We start from the raw sequence: 24,262 nt of genomic DNA, 5'->3' as shown, positions 1-24,262 counted from the left end.
ATCGATTCTCTATTGATTGACAGATTTTACCTCCAATCTATTGTTTACCCCCATGGCGTCCAGCCCCTTTTCACTTTCGTCATTGAGAGCTTCCGCGCATGCGTGTAAAGAAATATCGCGTCACCATCGGCATGCTCGTTCACTTTACGCGCATGGCAATGAATGATACAATTTGTTTGGCTTATTGTATACAAACTTACGTCCGTGAATGAAACGCATGCGCTATTGAGATAACTATACGCATGCGCACTGCAAAGAAAACAAGAGTGCACAAGCGTAGTCCGCTTGTAATAAACAAAGCGGCGTTCAGAGGAGCAAAATAAGGAAGTGTTGTATGGGCGGAGCTAAGCGTGATAACGGAGGTACATTAGATATAAATTTTATTTGCAAAGGAATCATTATTTAGAAATATAAAGTGAGCGACTTTAATGTTTCTAACATAAGCTTCAACCTGATATATTGTGAACAGAAAAAATTGACCTTCACTTTAAATAGTTAATAACTATTTAATAGCTACCTAGTTAAAATAATTACCAATTTACCTGTAAAATAAATCCTAACCTAAGTTACAAATACACCTACACTATCAATAAATTAAATAAACTACAAATATCTAAACTAAAATACAATTAAATACACTAAAACTAAATTACAAAAACAAACACTAAATTACAAGAATTTTAAGCTAATTACACCTATTCTAAGCCCCCTAATAAAATAATAAAGCCCCCCAAAATAAAAAAAATGCCCTACCCTATTCTAAATTAAAAAGTAACCAGCTCTTTTACCAGCCCTTAAAAGGGCTTTTTGCGGGCATGCCCCAAAGTAATCAGCTCTTTTGCCTGTAAAAAACCCCCACAATACCACCCCCCAACATTACAACCCACCACCCACATACCCCTACTCTAAACCCACCCAAAACCCCCCTTAAAAAAACCTAACACTAACCCCCAGAAGATCTCCCTACCTTGAGTCGTCTTCACCCAGCCGGGCCGAACTCTTCATCCATATGTGGTCCTCCATCCCGGCGATGTCTTCATCCAAGCGGCAAAGAAGAGGTCTTCCATCCCGGCAATGTCTTCATCCAAGCGGCAAAGAAGAGGTCTTCCATCCCGGCGATGTCTTCATCCAAGCGGCAAAGAAGAGGTCCTCCATCTGCGCGAAGTCTTCCACCAAGCGGCATCTTCAATCTTCTTTCTTCCGACGCGGAACATCCAGCTGGCCAGACGACTGAAAGACGAATGAAGTTTCCTTTAAATGACGTCATCCAAGATGGCGTCCCTCGAATTCCGATTGGCTGATAGGATTCTATCAGCCAATCGGAATTAATGTAAGAAAATCTGATTGGCTGATTCAATCAGCCAATCAGATTTAAGTTCAATCCGATTGGCTGATCCAATCAGCCAATCAGATTGAGCTTGCATTCTATTGGCTGATCGGAACAGCCAATAGAATGCGAGCTCAATCTGATTGGCTGATCGGAAGAAAGAAGATTGAAGATGCCGCTTGGAGGAAGACTTCGCCCCGATGGAGGACCTGTTCTTTGCCGCTTGGATGAAGACATCGCCGGGATGAAAGACCTCTTCTTTGCCGCTTGGATGAAGACATCGCCGGGATGGAGGACCACATCTGGATGAAGAGTTCGGCCCGGCTGGGTGAAGACAACTCAAGGTAGGGAGATCTTCTGGGGGTTAGTGTTAGGTTTTTTTAAGGGGGGTTTGGGTGGGTTTAGAGTAGGGGTATGTGGGTGGTGGGTTGTAATGTTGGGGGGTGGTATTGTGGGGGGTTTTTACAGGCAAAAGAGCTGATTACTTTGGGGCATGCCCCGCAAAAAGCCCTTTTAAGGGCTGGTAAAAGAGCTGGTTACTTTTTAATGTAGAATAGGGTAGGGCATTTTTTTATTTTGGGGGCTTTATTATTTTATTAGGGGGCTTAGAATAGGTGCAATTAGCTTAAAATTCTTGTAATCTTTTTTATTTTTTGTAATTTAGTGTTTGTTTTTGTAATTTAGTTTAGTGTATTTAATTGTATTTTAGTTTAGATATTTGTAGTTTATTTAATTTATTGATAGTGTAGGTGTATTTGTAACTTAGGTTAGGATTTATTTTACAGGTAAATTGGTAATTATTTTAACTAGGTAGCTATTAAATAGTTATTAACTATTTAATAGCTATTGTACCTAGTTAAAATAAATACCAAGTTACCTGTAAAATAAGTATAAACCGTAAAATAGCTACAATGTAATTATTAATTATATTGTAGCTATCTTAGGGTTTATTTTATAGGTAAGTATTTAGATTTAAATAGGAATAATTTAGTTAATACTATTAATATTATTTAGATTTATTTTAATAATAATTAAGTTAGGGGTGTTAGAGTTAGATAGGGTTATTATACTTAATATATATAATATAACAACTATATTAACTATATTAACCCTAATATAATTAGGGTTAATATAGTTAATATAGGTGGCGGCGGTGTAGGGGGATTAGATTAGGGGTTAATTAATTTAATATAGGTGGCTGCGGTGTAGGGGGATTAGATTAGGGGTTAATACATTTATTATAGGTGGCGGCGGTGTAGGGGGATTTAGATTAGAGGCAAAAGAGCTGATTACTTTGTGACAATGCCCAGCAAAAAGCCCTTTTAAGGGCTGGTAAAAGAGCTGGTTACTTTAGGGCAATGGCCCGCAAAAAGCCCTTTTAAGGGCTGGCAATAGAGCTGGTTACTTTGGGGTAATGCCACGCAAAAAGCCCTTTTCAGGGCTATTTGTAGGGTTAGACTTAGGTTTAGTGGTAGGGATATTTTAGGGGTTAATTAATTTAATATAGGTGGCGGCGGTATAGGGGGCTTAAATTAGGGGTTAATAATTTTAATATAGCTGGCGGCGGGGTAGGGGGATTAGATTAGGGGTTAATAATTTTAATATAGCTGGCGGCGGGGTAGGGGCTCACATTAGGGGGTAGGTAATGTAGGTGGCGGTGGTGTAAGGATAGGCTGACCATATTGCCGCTTTAAGAAGGAACACATATGAAAAATACATATGTCAGGGTTCTTATACAAAGCATTTCTTTAAACAGCCCTGAAAACAGCCCTGACATGTGTATTTTTTATATGTGTCCCTTTTTAAAGCGGCAATATGGTCAGCCTATGTAAGGAGCTCACATTAGGGGGTAGGTAATGTAGGTGGCGGCGGTGTAAGGGGCTCACATTAGGGGGTAGGTAATGTAGGTGGCGGCGGTGTAAGGAGCTCACATTAGGGGGTAGGTAATGTAGGTGGCGGCGGTGTAAGGAGCTCACATTAGGGGGTAGGTAATGTAGGTGGCGGCGGTGTAAGGGGCTCACATTAGGGGGTAGGTAATGTAGGTGGCGGCGGTGTAAGGGGCTCACATTAGGGGGTAGTTAATGTAGGTGGCGGCGGGGTCCGGGAGCGGCGGTTTAGGGGTTAAATACTTTATTAGGGATTGCGACAGGGGATCGCGGTTGACAGGTAGATAGACATTGCGCATGCGTTAGGTGTTAGGTTTTATTTTGCAGCTAGTTTAGGGAGTTACGGGGCTCCAATACACAGCGTAAGGCTTACTACGCCTGCAATTTGTGGCGAGGTGAAAATGGAGTAAGATTTCTCCATTTTCGCCACATAAGTCCTTACGCTGTATATTTAATACCAAACTGCGCTGGTTTGGTATACCTGTCTATGGGCCAAAAAACTACGTCCGAAGGCAGAAATATACGAGCGTAACTTCTAGATGTACCCTCCATCCTCAAATCATAATAGTACTTTAAAGGAATATGAAACCCAAAAATCTTGTGTGATTTACAGTTTCCATTTTTCTTCTATTATCAAGTTTGCTTTGTTCTCATGTAATCCTTTGTTGAATAGATATCTAGGTAGGTATCTTGAGAACTACATGACAGGGAATAGTGCTGCCATATAATGCTCTTGCTAATCTATATCATTCTTGCAAAACCTCTGCCATATAGTGCTCCAGTACATTTAGAATTTTTTGGTTTCCGGTCCCTTTAACATATATGAAACACATTTGCTATGTTACACACACCCAGTGAATATGTTTTACCTTGTTAGGCTTATGAGCCATGATGACAGCAAAGTTGGAAAGGTGTGAGCAGGCACACAAAGTATGGTTTGTATTGGAGTATTTTACTTCACATCCATCAAGGGACCAGCCAGGTACATCAGGGTCCCAGTAAACACACTTACTAATCATGGAAGGGCTATAATCATTCTAGAAGTAAACATTTATTATTAGTAGGAAATTGTATACAAAAAGCTCCTTTCATTTTTAATAGCTGTTTTTGCCTGTTGAAACTGCCACACAAGCTGAAAATATGAATACTGCAGTATTCTCTATAGAAACACTATGTAAACAAGTGCAAGCAGTAGAAATCATCCTCCCAATGAAAGTGAGAGAGAGGGAAAGAGAGAGAGGGAGAGGGAGAGAGAGAGAGAAAGAAAGAGAGAGAGAGAGAGAGAAAGAAAGAGAGAGAGAGAGAGAGAGAGAGAGAGAGAAAGAAAGAGAAAGGAGAGAGATATAGAGGAGAGATTGGATAGTGAGAGAGAGAGAGAGAGAGAGAGAGTAGGAGAGAGAAAGAGAAATAGAGAGAGGAGAGAAGAGAGATACACACAGCGGGTATTTGACTGGAAAAGACTAATGTGTGTGTGTATATAAATAAACAAATATATATATATATATATATATATATATAGATTATATATAGATGATAGATAGATAGAGAGATACATATACAAAACAGAGGGTATGCATGGTGCACATCCACTTGCAAATAAACGACACATTTCTAAATTAGCTGCAAAAGAACACCTATGCTTTTATATTAATCTTAGCCACGAAATAACATAATTTATGCTTACCTGATAAATTCCTTTCTTCTGTAGTGTGATCAGTCCACGGGTCATCATTACTTCTGGGATATTACTCCTCCCCAACAGGAAGTGCAAGAGGATTCACCCAGCAGAGTTGCATATAGCCCCTCCCCTCTACGTCACCCCCAGTCATTCGACCAAGGACCAACGAGAAAGGAGGAACCAAGGGTGTAGTGGTGACTGGAGTATAATTTAAAATAATTACCTGCCTTAAAAACAGGGCGGGCCGTGGACTGATCACACTACAGAAGAAAGGAATTTATCAGGTAAGCATAAATTATGTTTTCTTCTGTTAAGTGTGATCAGTCCACGGGTCATCATTACTTCTGGGATACCAATACCAAAGCAAAAGTACACGGATGACGGGAGGGATAGGCAGGCTCTTTATACAGAAGGAACCACTGCCTGAAGAACCTTTCTCCCAAAAATAGCCTCCGAGGAAGCAAAAGTGTCAAATTTGTAAAATTTGGAAAAAGTATGAAGCGAAGACCAAGTTGCAGCCTTGCAAATCTGTTCAACAGAGGCCTCATTCTTGAAGGCCCAAGTGGAAGCCACAGCTCTAGTAGAATGAGCTGTAATTCTTTCAGGAGGCTGCTGTCCAGCAGTCTCATAAGCTAAACGAATTATGCTGCGAAGCCAAAAAGAAAGAGAGGTAGCAGAAGCCTTTTGACCTCTCCTCTGACCAGAGTAAACGACAAACAGAGAAGACGTTTGTCGAAATTCCTTAGTTGCCTGTAAGTAAAACTTTAGGGCACGAACTACGTCCAGATTGTGCAGAAGACGTTCCTTCTTCGAAGAAGGATTTGGGCACAAAGATGGAACAACAATCTCTTGATTGATATTCCTGTTAGAGACTACCTTAGGTAAGAACCCAGGTTTAGTACGCAGAACTACCTTATCCGAATGAAAAATCAAATAAGGAGAATCACAATGTAAGGCTGATAACTCAGAGACTCTTCGAGCCGAGGAAATAGCCATTAAAAATAGAACTTTCCAAGATAACAACTTTATATCAATGGAATGAAGGGGTTCAAACGGAACGCCCTGTAAAACATTAAGAACAAGGTTTAAACTCCATGGTGGAGCAACAGTTTTAAACACAGGCTTAATCCTGGCCAAAGCCTGACAAAAAGCCTGAACGTCTGGCACTTCTGACAGACGTTTGTGTAACAGAATGGACAGAGCTGAAATCTGTCCCTTTAATGAACTAGCAGATAAACCCTTTTCTAAGCCTTCTTGTAGAAAAGACAGTATTCTAGGAATCCTAACCTTACTCCAAGAGTAACCTTTGGATTCACACCAATATAGGTATTTACGCCATATCTTATGGTAAATCCTTCTGGTAACAGGCTTCCTGGCCTGTATTAAGGTATCAATAACTGACTCAGAAAACCCACGTCTTGATAAAATCAAGCGTTCAATTTCCAAGCAGTCAGCTTCAGAGAAGTTAGATTTTGATGTTTGAAAGGACCCTGTATTAGAAGGTCCTGTTTCAGAGGTAGAGACCAAGGTGGACAGGATGACATGTCCACCAGGTCTGCATACCAAGTCCTGCGTGGCCATGCAGGTGCTATTAGAATCACTGATGCTCTCTCCTGTTTGATTCTAGCAATCAATCGAGGAAGTAACGGGAAGGGTGGAAACACGTAAGCCATCCTGAAGTCCCAAGGTGCTGTCAGGGCATCTATCAGGACTGCTCCTGGATCCCTGGATCTGGATCCGTAACGAAGAAGCTTGGCGTTCTGTCGAGACGCCATGAGATCTATCTCTGGTTTGCCCCAACGTTGAAGTATTTGGGCAAAGATCTCCGGATGAAGTTCCCACTCCCCCGGATGAAAAGTCTGACGACTTAAGAAATCCGCCTCCCAGTTCTCCACTCCCGGGATGTGGATTGCTGACAGGTGGCAAGAGTGAGACTCTGCCCAGCGAATTATCTTTGATACTTCCATCATTGCTAGGGAGCTTCTTGTCCCTCCCTGATGGTTGATGTAGGCTACAGTCGTGATGTTGTCCGACTGAAACCTGATGAACCCCCGAGTTGTCAACTGGGGCCAAGCCAGAAGGGCATTGAGAACTGCTCTCAATTCCAGAATGTTTATTGGTAGGAGACTCTCCTCCTGATTCCATTATCCCTGAGCCTTCAGAGAATTCCAGACGGCGCCCCAACCTAGTAGACTGGCGTCTGTTGTTACAATTGTCCAGTCTGGCCGGCTGAATGGCATCCCCCTGGACAGATGTGGCCGAGAAAGCCACCATAGAAGAGAATTTCTGGTCTCTTGATCCAGATTCAGAGAAGGGGACAAGTCTGAGTAATCCCCATTCCACTGACTTAGCATGCACAATTGCAGCGGTCTGAGGTGTAGGCGTGCAAAGGGTACTATGTCCATTGCCGCTACCATTAAGCCGATTACCTCCATGCATTGAGCCACTGACGGGTGTTGAATGGAATGAAGGACACGGCATGCACTTTGAAGTTTTGTTAACCTGTCTTCTGTCAGGTAAATTTTCATTTCTACAGAATCTATAAGAGTCCCCAGGAAGGGAACTCTTGTGAGTGGAAAGAGAGAACTCTTCTTTTCGTTCACCTTCCATCCATGCGACCTTAGAAATGCCAGTACTAACTCTGTATGAGACTTGGCAGTTTGAAAGCTTGAAGCTTGTATCAGAATGTCGTCTAGGTACGGAGCTACCGAAATTCCTCGCGGTCTTAGTACCGCTAGAAGAGCACCCAGAACCTTTGTGAAGATTCTTGGAGCCGTAGCCAATCCGAATGGAAGAGCTACAAACTGGTAATGCCTGTCTAGAAAGGCAAACCTTAGATACCGGTAATGATCTTTGTGGATCGGTATGTGAAGGTAAGCATCCTTTAAATCCACTGTGGTCATGTACTGACCTTCTTGGATCATGGGTAAAATTGTTCGAATAGTCTCCATTTTGAACGATGGAACTCTTAGGAATTTGTTTAGGATCTTTAAATCCAGGATTGGTCTGAAAGTTCCCTCTTTTTTGGGAACCACAAACAGATTTGAGTAAAACCCTTGTCCCTGTTCCGATCGTGGAACTGGATGGATTACTCCCATTAACAAAAGTTCTTGTACGCAGCGCAGAAACGCTTCTTTCTTTGTTTGGTTTGTTGACAACCTTGACAGATGAAATCTCTCTCTTGGAGGAGAGTATTTGAAGTCCAGAAGGTATCCCTGAGATATTATCTCTAGCGCCCAGGGATCCTGGACATCTCTTGCCCAAGCCTGGGCGAAGAGAGAAAGTCTGCCCCCCACTAGATCCGATCCCGGATCGGGGGCTCTCAATTCATGCTGTTTTAGTGGCAGTAGCAGGTTTCCTGGCCTGCTTGCCCTTGTTCCAGGACTGGTTAGGTCTCCAGCCTTGTCTGACGCGAGCACCAGCTCCTTCTTGTTTTGGAGCAGTGGATCGGCATAACTCTCCCCTCGTTATTTGGTGAAATTTGTTCAATTTGTACAGATTGACTTTTATTTAAAGTAGCATCAATACAGTTAGTACATAAATTTCTATTGGGCTCCACTTTGGCGTTATTACAAATAGTACAGGTCTCATCCTCTGAATCAGACATGTTTAACACACTAGCAACTAAACTTGCAACTTGGAAAAATTATTCAAGTAAAATACAATGAAAAAACGTATTGTGCCTAAGAAGCACAGAAAGATATATAACAGTTGAAATCAATAAACTTTGCAAAACAAAACACAATTTTAGCAAAGGCTTGTTCCCGTTAGCAAAGAATAACTAACCCTGATGGCATAAAAAAGTTAAAGAATAACGTTTTTAATCACAGTCAACTACAATCTCACAGCTCTGTTAGATTACTTCCCTCGAACAAGCTTTGAAGACCCCTGAGTTCTGTAAAGATAAACCGGAACATGCAGGAAAAAAACAATGAGCTTCTGACTGAAATTTTTGATGCGTAGCAAAAAGCGCCAAAAAAAGGTCCCTCCCCCTCACACACAACAGTGAGAGAGATTAGTAAACTGTCATAATTAGAAAAAGCAACTGCCAAGTGGAAAAATAGTGCCCAAACATTTTATTCACCCAGTACCTCAGAAAATGAAAACGATTTTACATTCCAGCAAAAACGTTTAACATAAATTAGTAAAAACCAAATAGGCTAAGGTTTATATACACAGTGTAATTCCAGTGAAGTACCATTCCCCAGAATACTCAAATGTAAAAATACATACATGATATTTTTATGTCGGTATGGCAGGATTTTCTCATCAATTCCATTGTCAGAAAATAAAAACTGCTACATACCTCTTTGCAGATTAAACTGCCCGCTGTCCCCTGATCTGAAGTTTACCTCTCCTCAGATGGCCGAGAAACAGCAATATGATCTTAACTACTCCGGCTAAAATCAAAGTAAAAATCTCTGGTAGATTCTTCTTCAAACTCTACCAGAGAAGGAATAACACGCTCCGGTGCTATTAAAAAATAACAAACTTTTGATTGAAGAAATAAAACTAAATAAAATCACCATAGTCCTCTCACACATCCTATCTAGTCGTTGGGTGCAAGAGAATGACTGGGGGTGACGTAGAGGGGAGGGGCTATATGCAACTCTGCTGGGTGAATCCTCTTGCACTTCCTGTTGGGGAGGAGTAATATCCCAGAAGTAATGATGACCCGTGGACTGATCACACTTAACAGAAGAAATGGCAATATTCTGCTTAGCCAGCAGGGCCGCCACTAGAAATTTTGGGGCCCCTGACTTAACCATTGATCAGGGCCCCCCCTCCTTGACATGTGCAATTTTTTACCAAGTGACTAAAACGTATATATGCACTTTATTCTTAAGTGTCTATTTAAACTTGGAAATGTTGTAAAGGTAGTAGCATACAAACACACAGACACACTCATACACTGAAACACACACACACTCACACATAAGGATTCAAATATAGACACTCTAGCAGACACGCAAAGAAACACTCTCAGACACAGACACCCAAATAGACACTCAGCACTTGTTTACATTGACCTGACAAGTAATGAGGTAGACTTCAGCTTTGTAAAAAAAGGAGATTTAGAAAACAAAATATGGAGTTCTTATTATCTTTTTGTAAAGGAAGATGCCAACAGCATGCAGTGGCTGAAAGGAAGGACCCTGAACTGCCTAAACAATAATTTAAAGGTTATATGGTGGATTAGGTGAATTCCGGAAAGGTCTCATTAGTCTCAAAGTCTGTAGTAGAAAGATGTGAATAATCAGTAGTAAGGCCAAAATGTCCTAAAAAGGAACAGACAATGGACACACACACATACACAGACAAACTCAAACTTACACATACACCCAAGGAACTCCGACAGAGACAGCCTCAGAAAACACACAAAGACACACACACACACACAGAGACACCAACAGAAAACACACAAAGACATACACACACCCTCACGGAGACACCCACAGAAAACACACACCATCACAGAGACATCCACAGAAAACACAGACATACATACATACACACACACACAGACACACACACCCTCACAGAGACATCCACAGAAAACAGACATACACACCCACCCTCACAGAGGCATCCAGGGAAAATACACAAAGACAAAACATACACACACCCTCACAGAGACACCCATAGAAAAAGCTCAAAGACATATGCACATACCCTCACAGACATCCACAGAAAATGCACAGACATACACACCCACCCTCACAGCGAGACCCACAGAAAAAAAACACATACACACTCATAGAGACACAAATCAAAGCACAAAGACAAACACAGACACCCACAGAAACACTCACAGGAGGAAACATTTATGCACCTTGCATCCCCTAAATCAACAGTATGTGACATGCATGATATATATATATATATATATATATATATATATATATATATACATATATATATCTGCCAAAAGGGCACCTACCATTTGTGTTTTGAGGAGGAAACATTTCTGCATGGTTTTAAATATAGAATTTTGAAATAATCATAAATACACTGCTGCTAAAAAAAATGTGTTTTTATGGACCCCTGGCCCCACCATACAGCTACTACCACACTGAAGTTACAATCCGAAATTGCACAAAGAAATAAAAAACATTTACTAAGTAAGTCCTACCTCCTCTGCAAATGAAAGTGATCTGCCGTCTGACTCAGGCACACACTGTACAAACAAAGTGCCAAGTCTGTCTCACACTGTGCATAGTGGTTTAGTCAGTTTATTGAAGGAATTTGTGGAAAAAAATGCGCTAGACAAGATCTGGGCTACACATAAAAAACAGGCAATCCCTAAGCCTGATAATGATCAGAGGTGCAAAAAGTGGATATATATGTGTGCGCCAATATTGTGTGAAACACAAATGGCAATAGATCTTTTTAGTAATGGCTTTTTATTTATCTATTTAGGTTCATATATTTTCTTATTTTTAAATATTTAAAAACAAACAGTCCATAAAGTACCGATAATATGAAATTCACAATAAATACTAAAAAGATTTTGTTACAATCAATAAATTTATTCGAAATAATAACTTGCTAATCTATACGAAAAAATGTAGGCAAAATACACATGAACAATGTTAAAATCTAACTTCTCCCTATTGGTACCAATCTGAGTGCTAAATAAATAACGATATTTCTGATTAAAATATATATAGTTAGACAATCTAATATTAAAGTAAAAATGGAATCTAATACACAATCTAAAAATGTATCTGTAAAGTGTCTAAAAAAACCTTAAAGTGACCTTGTGCAAGGAAATTTTAAAAAGTTCTCATTAGAAACAGTTCATCAAATTGTATGCTTATAATTGGACTTAAGCATATATATATATGTTTAGAGTGATCCTCTCTCGTCTCGGAATCTGAGTTAGCAATGTAAACAATGAGCCGGCATATGATAGGAGAAAAAGGGAGAGAAAAAAAAGTTTTTACTCCAAACTCCAATCTCCAATGTCCGTCTGTGATATTTCTCAGAAACAGATAGCCTTTTAGGGTTATTCCTTTATGAATCGTACTTGTGCTTTAGAAACAATGTCAGAGCAGAAGAAAGTACCTTATTTGAACCTGCTGTAAACCGCTGCAAATGCTCGTCAGTTTAGGGGAAGCGCCAAACACAAAGACCCGTGTCAATCCTAAGACACGCCCACAGGTGCGGGAAGTGACGTTGGCGAGTTGTATCCCGGATTGAAACCTGACTTTCCTTAGCAGCGTCCTAATAGCGTCCTCAGCAACGTCCTCAGTGTATCATCCGTGTATTGGTAACGCGTTTCAGCTCCTTAGAGCCTTTGTCAAACCATACCGGATGATACTGATGGGGTCCCTCCTAGTCACGGTCACGCGGCTGAATTTCCCTGTCCATTATTCCTTACGAGACAGGATTGTGGGTGATGTAGTTTATTATCACGCTGAAGAGACGTAAGGAATAATGGACAGCGAAATTCAGCCGCGTGACCGTGACTAGGAGGGACCCCATCAGTATCATCCGGTATGGTTTGACAAAGGCTCTAAGGAGCTGAAACGCGTTACCAATACACGGATGATACACTGAGGACGTTGCTGAGGACGCTATTAGGACGCTGCTAAGGAAAGTCAGGTTTCAATCCAGGATACAACTCGCCAACGTCACTTCCCGCACCTGTGGGCGTGTCTTAGGATTGACACGGGTCTTTGTGTTTGGCGCTTCCCCTAAACTGACGAGCATTTGCAGCGGTTTACAGCAGGTTCAAATAAGGTACTTTCTTCTGCTCTGACATTGTTTCTAAAGCACAAGTACGATTCATAAAGGAATAACCCTAAAAGGCTATCTGTTTCTGAGAAATATCACAGACGGACATTGGAGATTGGAGTTTGGAGTAAAAACTTTTTTTTCTCTCCCTTTTTCTCCTATCATATGCCGGCTCATTGTTAACATTGCTAACTCAGATTCCGAGACGAGAGAGGATCACTCTAAACATATATATATATGCTTAAGTCCAATTATAAGCATACAATTTGATGAACTGTTTCTAATGAGAACTTTTTAAAATTTCCTTGCACAAGGTCACTTTAAGGTTTTTTTAGACACTTTACAGATACATTTTTAGATTGTGTATTAGATTCCATTTTTACTTTAATATTAGATTGTCTAACTATATATATTTTAATCAGAAATATCGTTATTTATTTAGCACTCAGATTGGTACCAATAGGGAGAAGTTAGATTTTAACATTGTTCATGTGTATTTTGCCTACATTTTTTCGTATAGATTAGCAAGTTATTATTTCGAATAAATTTATTGATTGTAACAAAATCTTTTTAGTATTTATTGTGAATTTCATATTATCGGTACTTTATGGACTGTTTGTTTTTAAATATTTAAAAATAAGAAAATATATGAACCTAAATAGATAAATAAAAAGCCATTACTAAAAAGATCTATTGCCATTTGTGTTTCACACAATATTGGCGCACACATATATATCCACTTTTTGCATAGTGGTTTAGTGCACACTCAGAAATCCTCTCAAATGCTAATACTTTACTCCTTGTGATAACATTTCTCATGCTCAATTAGCACTCTGCTGTAGTACCCACTGGTGGCTGCCAAAAAAAAAAAAAAAAAAAGTTTTTTTTTTTTTAGTTCTTGCCTCATGGGGCCCCCCTGGCCCATTGGGCCCCTGACAGGAGTCACCCCTGTCACCCCCTGATGGCGGCCCTGTTAGCCAGTCACCAACTTACAAGGTGTCCCAAAGTTGACTGGTCCTAACACTACAGTACTTTGCAAAGTCAACATTAGGACACTCCCAAAGATGTATCTAAACTTTTTGTAAGGTGTGCTAAACCAAACTTGGTGTATGTATGTGTATATATATATATATATATATATATATATATATATACAGGTAGCCCTCAGTTTACGCCGGGGTTATGTTCCAGAAGGAATGGTTGTAAATCGAAACCATTGTAAATTGAAACCCAGTTTATAATGTAAGTCAATGGTAAGTGAGGGAGTTAGGTTCCAGGCCCCTTTCAAAATTGTCATAAGCAACACCTAATACATTATTTTTAAAGCTTTGAAATGAAGACTTTAAATGCTAAACAGCACTATAAACCTAATACAATAATCACACAATACAGAATATATAATTAAACTAAGTTAAATGAACAAAAATATTTGCTAAACAGCATTATAAACCTAATAAAATAATCACACAACACAGACTTAACTTGCATTTGTCTGCAAACAGTTCTTTCTATGCATTCCAATCTGGACTGATTTATAGACAGGAAGATATTGTTCTTTTGAAATCTGCTCGATAGCTCAGGTCTGGTTAAACTGATTAATTTCAGCTTGCTTGGCTTTCCTGCAACACAAGCGGACAGCTCCACCTACTGGCTATTTTAATAAATGCACTGCTTCTCAATGCTTTTCAATAGCAGTCACATGACTGGAAAAAAAGGTTGTTATTCTGAAACGGTGTAAATTGAACCGTTGTAAACCGAGGGCCACCTGTATATATTTATATTTATATATGTGTATATATGTGTATATATATATATATATATATATATATATAAAATCTGTCCTCAGGCCTCCCCAACAGGCCAGATTTTCAGGATTATCCTTGGATAAGAGCAGGTAAAATAACCATGTTTACTAATCAGCCTTTTACCCGAGGACAGTTCTGAAAACCAGTGTGGTAGATCATACAATGTTAACCAACTTTCCAAATAACTCCTATTATCTAAATTGCTCCATTCTTTTGCAGGGAGCTAGTTGCTGATTAGTGACTACACATATAAGCCTCTTGTCATTGGCTCACCCAATGTGTTCAACTAGCTCCAAGCTCCCAGCTCCTTCAGCAAAGGATACTAAGAGCATGAAGCAAATTCGATAACACACGGAAAGTTATTTAAAATTGTATGCTCTAAATCATAAAAGAAAAAAATTTGGGTTGCATGTCCCTTTAACCCTTAGGAATTCTCCAAGCCCATGGAGGGCTCTACACTTACGTTCTAGTGAAAGTTATTACTGTTTCATTGGCATTCACAAATATGCTACTTGTGACTAGAAGATCAGGATTCAAACACTTTGCCTGCTGAGATAGCTGGGGTGGTGTGTATTGCATCAGTGAAGACTTAAAGGAACAGTAAACCCCAACATTTCATGATTTTGATAGAACACAAAATTTTAAAAAAACTTTCCAATTTACTTCTATTATCAAATTTGTTTCATTTCTTGTTATCCTTTGCTGAAGGAGCAGCACTGTACTACTGGCAGGTCGCTGAATACATCTCGTTAGCCAATCACAAGACACAAATGTGTGCAGGCACCAATAAGCAGCTAGCTCCCACTAGTGTAGGATATGTGCATATTATTTTTCAACAAGGGATACCAAGTGAACAAAGCACATTGGAAATTAGAAGTGAATTTAAAAGTGTCTTAAAATGACATGCTCTATCTGAATCATGCAAGTTTAATTTTGACTTTCGTATCTCTATTATTTGTGTCATATATCACAGCTGATTCTCTAAGAAGGTTTATGCTGGTGCATAAGGCACTCATAGCATATGTGTGTATGCCACAGTTATAAAATTTACTATAAGCAATTTTGCTAATGGAAGTATATTGGAAAAATTATTCTATTTAAGGTAGGCTCAGGAGCTGGGCGCTAGCTGCTGATTGGTAGCTGCACATATACACCTCTTCTCATTGGCTTACCAATGTGTTAAGCTAGCTCCCAGTAGTGCATTTCTACTCATGTACTAAATTTAAAAGTTGTTTTAAACAGTGTGCTCTATCTCCCTCAACCGGGGTCTTCAAGTACGCCCAACAGTCCAGGTTTTCATTATAGCTGAACTAGATCACAGGTGAAATAATCAGCTTATAGGGGAGAGCAGGTTAGTAACCATGGTTACTGACCAGCTGATTATTTCACCTGTGCAATGGTTTAGCTATAATGAAAACCTAGACTGTTGGGGGTACTGGAGAAGCATTGCTCTATCTGACGTATAAAAGGACATTTTTGGGTTTCACGCCCCTTTAATGCCACATTTATAATGTTATTCTACTATGCTCAGACATACCTATCCAACTCATACACATGCTGCAATTTCAGTTTTCTCTTCCCACTGACCTGTAAATGTTGCAGTTTTAAGAAAACTGAGATATTTATAAATTTCCTGTTTGGGTTTGTGATAATTCCAGAAACCACATTAGAGTTGATCTCTTCAAATTGATACCGCTCATTTCCTTGACCATAGACGGTGGTGGATTTATCAAAAATGGACTCTATGCCTGTATAGGAGACCAGGATAGCCCCATCTGGAGAAGAACGTACAGTATATTTTAACTTATTGTTATCCATAAAACATCTATTTACACTGCAGGCACCTTATAATTAATCTCATCCCTCTTACCATTTGGGTTGGGCAGAAGTTTACTTTCTAATGTCATATGGTTTTCTCCCGCATTCAAAACCAAATTATGCTCAGGATTGCTGCCAATTTCCTTCACTTTTGTTTGAATCACTGACAAAGGAAAAAAGAAAAGGGTACCAGAACTGTATTAATTAACCCTTAAAGGCTGGCTCATATAAATCGAAAATGGTATCAGTGTATCACAAATAGTAAAGAGACATGAACCCAACATTTTTCTTTCATGATCTAGATAGAATGTACACTTAAAGTGATGGTAAACGATCATTTTTCTTCAAAGTGAGATCAAAGAGATTATGTCCAGAAATGTTAGTGTACCCTTTTTTTTACTGTTATTCTTACCTGTAAAGTGTACTTTTTCACCTCTTTTGTAAGCTGACTACTGCGCTTTCCCTCCGGCCCCACTCGCTAGTCCGTTTTTATTTTCAATCCCTCTGCGCGATCAACCGATGTCAGTTGACTCACTGTTTTCTTTGAAGAAGCCAGAACAGAACACCACGCATGCACTCCAATTCCCTTGCTATCTAACATCACAGAAGTGCATGCATGAATTGTTCACACACTGATAGATTACGAGTTTTGCAGTACGGCTATACCGCTTAAAAATTGGCCATTGCGTGTAGAATGGCCGGGAACGCATATTACGAGCTGCAGCGGTATAGGTATACCACAAGCATTTTAGCCTGTAACGCAACGTCCATTCCGCACTCAAAAAAATGACGTTTGAGTGCAGGATATTCCATAGCTCTGTATTACAGGTTGTGCGGTCCGGCTAAAATGCTTGCGTTACAGCCTATACCGACACGATCCATTCCACCATCTGAGACCAGTAGTTATGGATTTTGTGAAACAAAAATGTTTCACAAAACTCATAACTAAAATATTACAAAGTACACTAACACCCATAAACTACCTATTAACCCCTAAACCGCCGCCCTCTCGCATCGCAAACACTATTTTAAACTTTTTAATCCCTAATCTGCCGCCCACCCACATTGCGACTATTAAATAAACCTATTAACCCCTAATCTGCTGCCCTTGACATCGCAGACACTAAATAAACCTGTTAACCCCTAAACCGCCGGCCCCCCACATCGCTAACATTATAATAAAGTATTAACCCCTAAACCTCCAGCCCCCCACATTGTAACTAATAAACTAAACCTATTAGCCCCTAAACCTCCAGCCACACACATCATAACTACTAAACTAAACCTATTAACCCCTACACCGCTGGCCCCCCACATTGCAAAACACGAAATGAAACTATTAACCCCTAAAGCTAACTCCCCCTAACTTTAAATTAAAATTTAAAGTTTAAACTATAAATTAAGCTTACATAACTATTCTAATAAAATAAAAAAAAACTACCAATTAAAAATCCCAAATTACTTGATTAAAAAAACAATACGAAAAAATGAAAAACCTAGGGCCCGATCCGATATGCAGCGTCACCCGCAAAAGCCGGCAACGCCAAATTTTGCGCTGGTTTGGTATCCTATATACGGCGTAACATAGAAGTTACGCTCATATATTTCACCCTTCGGCCGTAGTTTTTTGGCCCATAGAGTGATATACCAAACCCGCGCAGTTTGGTATCCAATATACAGCGTAAGGACTTACGTGGCGAAAATGGAGAAATCTTACTCCATTTTCACCTCGCCACAAAATGCAGGCGTAGTAAGCCTTACGCTGAGTATTGGAGCCCCGTAACTCCCTAAACTACCTGCAAAATAAAACCTAACACTTAACGCATGCGCAATGTCTATCTATCTGTCAACCGCAATCCCCCACCGCAATACCTAATAAAGTGTTTAAACCCCTAAACCGCCGCTCCCGGACCCCGCCGCCACCTACATTATATGTATTACCCCCTAATCTGACCCCCCTACACCGCCACCAGCTACATTACATATATTAACCCCTAATCTGATCCCCTTACACCGTCGCCACCTATATTAACTATATTAACCCCTAATCTGAGCCCCCTAAACCGCCACCACCTATATTAACCCCTAATCTGAGCCCCCTACCTCACCGCCACCTATATTAACCCCTAATCTGAGCCCCCTAAACCGCCGCCACCTATATTAACTATATTAACCCTTAATCTGAGCCCCCTAAACCGCCGCCACCTATATTAACTATGTTAACCCCTGATCTGAGCACCCTACCTCGCCGCCACCTATATTAACTATATTAACCCCTAATCTGAGCCCCCTAAACCGCCGCCACCTATATTAACTATATTACCCCCTAAACCTAAGTCTAACCCTAACACCCCCTAACTTAATTATTATTTAAATAAATCTAAATAATATTAATATTATTAACTAAATTATTCCTATTTAAAACTAAATACTTACCTATAAAATAAACCCTAAGATAGCTACAATATAATTAATAATTACATTGTAGCTATTTTAGGGTTTATATTTATTTTACAGGTAACTTTGTATTTATTTTAACTAGGTACAATAGCTATTAAATAGTTAATAACTAGGGTAGGGAAATTTTATTATTTTGGGGGTCTTTTTTATTTTATTAGGGGGCTTAGATTAGGTGCAATTAGCTTAAAATTCTTGTAATATTTTTTTATTTTTTGTAATTTAGTGTTTGTTTTTTGTAATATAGTTTAGTTTATTTAATTGTATTTTAGTTTAGATAATTGTAGTTTATTTAATTAATTTATTGATAGTGTAGTGTTAGGTGTAATGGTAACTTAGGTTAGGATTTATTTTACAGGTAATTTTGTAATTATTTTAACTAGGTAGCTATTAAATAGTTATTAACTATTTAATAGCTATTGTACCTAGTTAAAATAAATACAAAGTTACCTGTAAAATAAATATAAACCCTAAAATAGCTACAATGTATTTATTAATTATATTGTAGCTATTTTAGGGTTTATTTTATAGGTAAGTATTTAGTTTTAAATAGGAATAATTTAGTTAATAATATTAATATTATTTAGATTTATTTAAATAATAATTAAGTTAGGGGGTGTTAGGGTTAGACTTAGGTTTAGTGGTTAATATATTTAATATAGGTGGCGGCGGTGTAGGGGGATCATATTAGGGGTTAATAAATTTAATATAGGTGGTGGCTGTGTAGGGGGATTAGATTAGGGGTTAATACATTTAATATAGGTGGCGGCAGTGTAGGGGGATTAGTTTAGGGGTTTATTTAATATAGGTGGCGGCGGTGTAGGGGGATTAGATTAGGGGTTAATATATTTAATATAGGTGGTGGCGGTGTAGGGGGGTCAGATTAGGGGGTAATACATATAATATTGGTGGCGGCGGTGTAGGGGGGTCAGATTAGGGGGTAATACATATTATATAGGTGGCGGCGGGGTCTGGGAGCGGCGGTTTAGGGGTTAATACATATAATATAGGTGGCGGCGGGGTCCGGGAGCAGCGGTTTAGGGGTTAATACATTTATTGTTAGGAGTCAGAGGGGGGGATTGCGGATAGAGGGGTATACGTGTCGGGCTATTTTTGGGAGGCTTGTTAGACAGTAACGGGAGATTTAATACTTTAGTTAGTTTTTTTAGGCGGCGGCAGTTTCTAAAGTGCCGTAAGTCACTGGCGACTCCAGAAATTTGTACTTACGCTTATTTCTGGACATTGCTAGTTTGTCCGACTTAGGGCACTTTAGCAACTGTCGGCGCCGTATATGTGATAGCTCGATGTGCGAGGTGAAACTACGGGTGGCGCAGGTTTCCACGCTTGCGCCGAAACCTGCGCCGTATATCGGATCGCACCCCTGAATTACAAATTAAAAAAAAACTAATACTCCGAAAAATTTAAAAAAATCTAAGATTACAAAAAATAATAAACACTAAAATTACGAAAAATAAAAAACTCTGATTACAAAAATAATAAACGAAATGATCAAAAATAAAAACAATTACACCTAATCTAATAGCCCTATAAAAATAAAAAGCCCCCCCCAAATAAAACCACCCCCTAACGTACAATAAAATACCAATAGCTCTTGAAAGGGCCTTTTGTAGGGCATTGCCCTAAGTTAAACAGCTCTTTTACCTTGAAAAAAAAATACAAAGTCCCCCCAACAGTAAACCCCCCCACCCAAACAACCCCAAAATAAAAACCTAAGTCTAAAAAAGACCTAAGCTACCCATTGCCCCTAAAGGGGCATTTGTATGGGTATTGCCCTTAAAAGGGCATTCAGCTCTTTTACTCCCCTTAAAAGGGCATTCAGCTCTTTTACAAGCCAAAGCCCTAATCTTAAAAAAAAAACACCCCCCAAAAAACCCAGAAAAAACTAACACTAACCGTATAAAATCTACTCATGGTTCCTGAATCATCCATCTCCATCCAGGCGGTGACACCTTCATCCATCTTGGGGACGCCCTCTTCATTACGATCATCGCCGTACACTGAAGTTGAATGCAGGGTACCCGTTTCAAATGGTGTACCTTGCATTCCTATTGGCTAATTTGATTCTTCAAATTCAAATCAGCCAATAGGATGAGAGCTTCTGAAATCCTATTGGCTGTTCAAAACAGCCAATAGGATGAGGGCTTCTGAAATCCTATTGGTTGTTCAAATCAGTCAATAGGATTTTAGTACGGCGGTAATCGTATGAAGAGGACGCTCCGCACAGGATGTCATCACCGTCCAGGATAGCTCTGCTCCGTGCAGCCGGGATGAAGATAGAAGAAGTCCACGAGATGGATGAAGGAGTTGCTTCCAAGATGAAGACTACTCGCCGCCTGGATGAGGATGAATAACCGGACTTCAGGAACCGTGAGTAGATTTTCTGGGGTTAGTGTTAGTAGTTTTTTTTTTTGGGTGTTTTTTTTTTTTTTTTTAAGATTAGGGCTTTGGGCTTGTAAAAGAGCTGAATGCCCTTTTAAGGGCAATGCCCATACAAATGCCCCTTTAGGGGCAATGGGTAGCTTAGTTTTTTTTAGACTTAGGTTTTTTTTATTTTAGCGGGTTGGTTGGGTGGGAGGTTTTACTGTTGGGGGGACGTTGTATTTTTTTCTAGGTAAAAGAGCTGTTTAACTTAGGGCAATGCCTACAATGCCCTGTTTATTTTGGGGGGGCTATATATTAGATGTAATTATTTTTATTTTTGATCATTTCATTTATTATTTTTTGTAATCTTAGAGTTTTTTATTTTTCATAATTTAGTGTTTATTATTTTTTGTAATGTTAGATTTCCGCAGTATTAGGTTTTTTTTAATTTTAAATTTAGGTTTTTAATTGGTAGTTTTTTATTTTATTAGTATAATAATGTTAGGTTAATTTATAGTTAAATGTTAGTTTTTTTTATTTCACAGGTAAGTTTTTATTTATTTTAAGATACAGTAGTTATATTGTAATTTTAATTTAAAGTTAGGGGGTATTAGGTTTAGGGGTTAATAGTTTAATTTAGTGTTTTGCATTGTGGGGGTCCGGTGGTTTAGGGGTTAATAGGTTTATTTATTAGTTGCGATGTGGGGGCCAGCAGTTTAGGGTTTAATAGCTTTATCTAGTGAGATGTTGAGGAGCGGTGGATTAGGGGTTAATCACTTTATTTAGGTGTTGACAATGTCGGGGGGCGGCGGATTAGGGGGTTAATAACTTTTATTAGTGTTGGCGATGTCGGGGGCAGCAGATTAGGGGTGTTTAGACTAAGGGTTTATATTAGGGTGTAACTTTCTTTTCCCCATAGACATCAATTGGGTTGCATTATGGCGATCTCCATTCCACGATCGCAGGTGTTAGTTTTTTTTCTAACACTTTCACCCCATTGATGTCTAGGGGGGAAAGTGTGCACGAGCACGTCAACTCAGCCCTTGGCTTTTTTGCGGTATGTAGCTTATCGCACCATACCGCACAGCACAAGGAGGTTTTTCAGTAACTCGTAATGGAAGCGCTATGGAGAGTGCAAAAACGCAATTTTTTTGGCGTGTGTTTCGCACCCTGTCTAGCGCAAAACTCATAATCTAGGTTACAGCGCGGTAACGGCGGGGGGCGTACCACATTGACGCTATAGTAAACACTGAATCGTAGATACTATTATGATTCAGCGTTTACTTGGAATCTCAACAGATGCTTCCAAATTGGAGAGGAAGAGAAAGTGTTTACGCTTCAACAAATAGTAAATAATGTGTTATAACGTACAATAAAAAATCCTCCTTTTTATTATGCTGTAGAATGAGAGCTCGCTTGCTCGATGCGTGCAGTCATGCGATTCTATCAAGTAAACAGTGAATCTCGTGAAGGATTTGAGCGTGTGTTAAAATACCTGCATGGAAGCGCACATCGAGTGACGTTGCTTATTAAGCTGTCCATCACTTAACTTACCTCCACCCAATGTTGTAACAGGTAGATAGGTCAAGCCACTATGAAAATAAATATAAAATATTTATTTAACTAAATTTTTTTTATAAAAAAGGATGATACGAACCACTTTAGAAGATAAAAATTAATATATATATATATATATATATGTATAATTATAAATACTGATCGTTTACCATCACTTTAAAAAAAAAAAACTTTCCAATTAACTTATATTATCAAATGTACTTTGTTTTCTTGGTATCTTTTGTTGAAAAGCTAGTAGGCAGGCTCAGTGGCTTTCTTACTCCAAACACTGCTGTTCAAAAGTATGCTGCCATATAGGTCCGACAGACATTTGATCATTCGGCCTCATTGTATGAGAATCATATTTGAGACTGCATGGTTAGACAGACTATTACACCCTAAGGGTGATGGGGGAAACCAAACGTGGACTCCTTGCCCAGTATGCTTAGAGGAATATGGCTGCACCTCACTGACGAGGCCCATAGAAGGCCGAAAGATCATCTGGGGTTGTCATGTTCCTTTTTCAGAGGAGAATTGCCTGGTATTTCGGGGCTGGCCTGACCTTACTTGGCTGGATCAGACTGATATACTTCAGGAAAGTTTTCCTAGGTGGTAACTCGCCATAGAACAAGCCACTGAGCTGTTGTTCATTCCTGGTAGAGCGCTTCTCTCTTTGTATGCGACTTTGCTTGAGCCCAACCTATAGTTTGAATGGTTATCACAACAGAGGTAAAAAGCACTTGTATTACAAGTTGAAAGTTATCATTTGTACTCTAGCTCAACAAGCCAAAACTGCTCTAGAATATTTAGTGTACCTTGAGACCTGAAGTAAACTGAAAGGGTTGAAAAATAAGATGCACACACACATTATATATATATATATATATATATATATATATATATACATATATATATATATATATACACACACACCTTTTTTAAATCAGTTTATAGTGGAAAGATTACACAAAATACAGAAAATACAGAATACAGAAAGTGCAAATGTGTAAATTGAATCAGTGATACAATAAAATGCAATAGACAATTTTTCACAGAACACATTTCTAACAAAGAAATACTCTGTAGCTCTGTCCATCATGTCCAACACATACAGGGCACTAAACCGCCGCTCCCGGACCCCGCCGCCACCTACATTATATGTATTACCCCCTAATCTGACCCCCCTACACCGCCACCAGCTACATTACATATATTAACCCCTAATCTGATCCCCTTACACCGTCGCCACCTATATTAACTATATTAATCCCTAATCTGAGCCCCCTAAACCGCCGCCACCTATATTAACCCCTAATCTGAGCCCCCTACCTCACCGCCACCTATATTAACCCCTAATCTGAGCCCCCTAAACCGCCGCCACCTATATTAACTATATTAACCCTTAATCTGAGCCCCCTAAACCGCCGCCACCTATATTAACTATGTTAACCCCTGATCTGAGCACCCTACCTCGCCGCCACCTATATTAACTATATTAACCCCTAATCTGAGCCCCCTAAACCGCCGCCACCTATATTAACTATATTACTCCCTAAACCTAAGTCTAACCCTAACACCCCCTAACTTAATTATTATTTAAATAAATCTAAAT

Source organism: Bombina bombina, chromosome 6, assembly GCF_027579735.1.
Source record: "Bombina bombina isolate aBomBom1 chromosome 6, aBomBom1.pri, whole genome shotgun sequence".
Taxonomy (NCBI): domain Eukaryota; kingdom Metazoa; phylum Chordata; class Amphibia; order Anura; family Bombinatoridae; genus Bombina; species Bombina bombina.
This window is presented reverse-complemented; position numbering follows the sequence as displayed.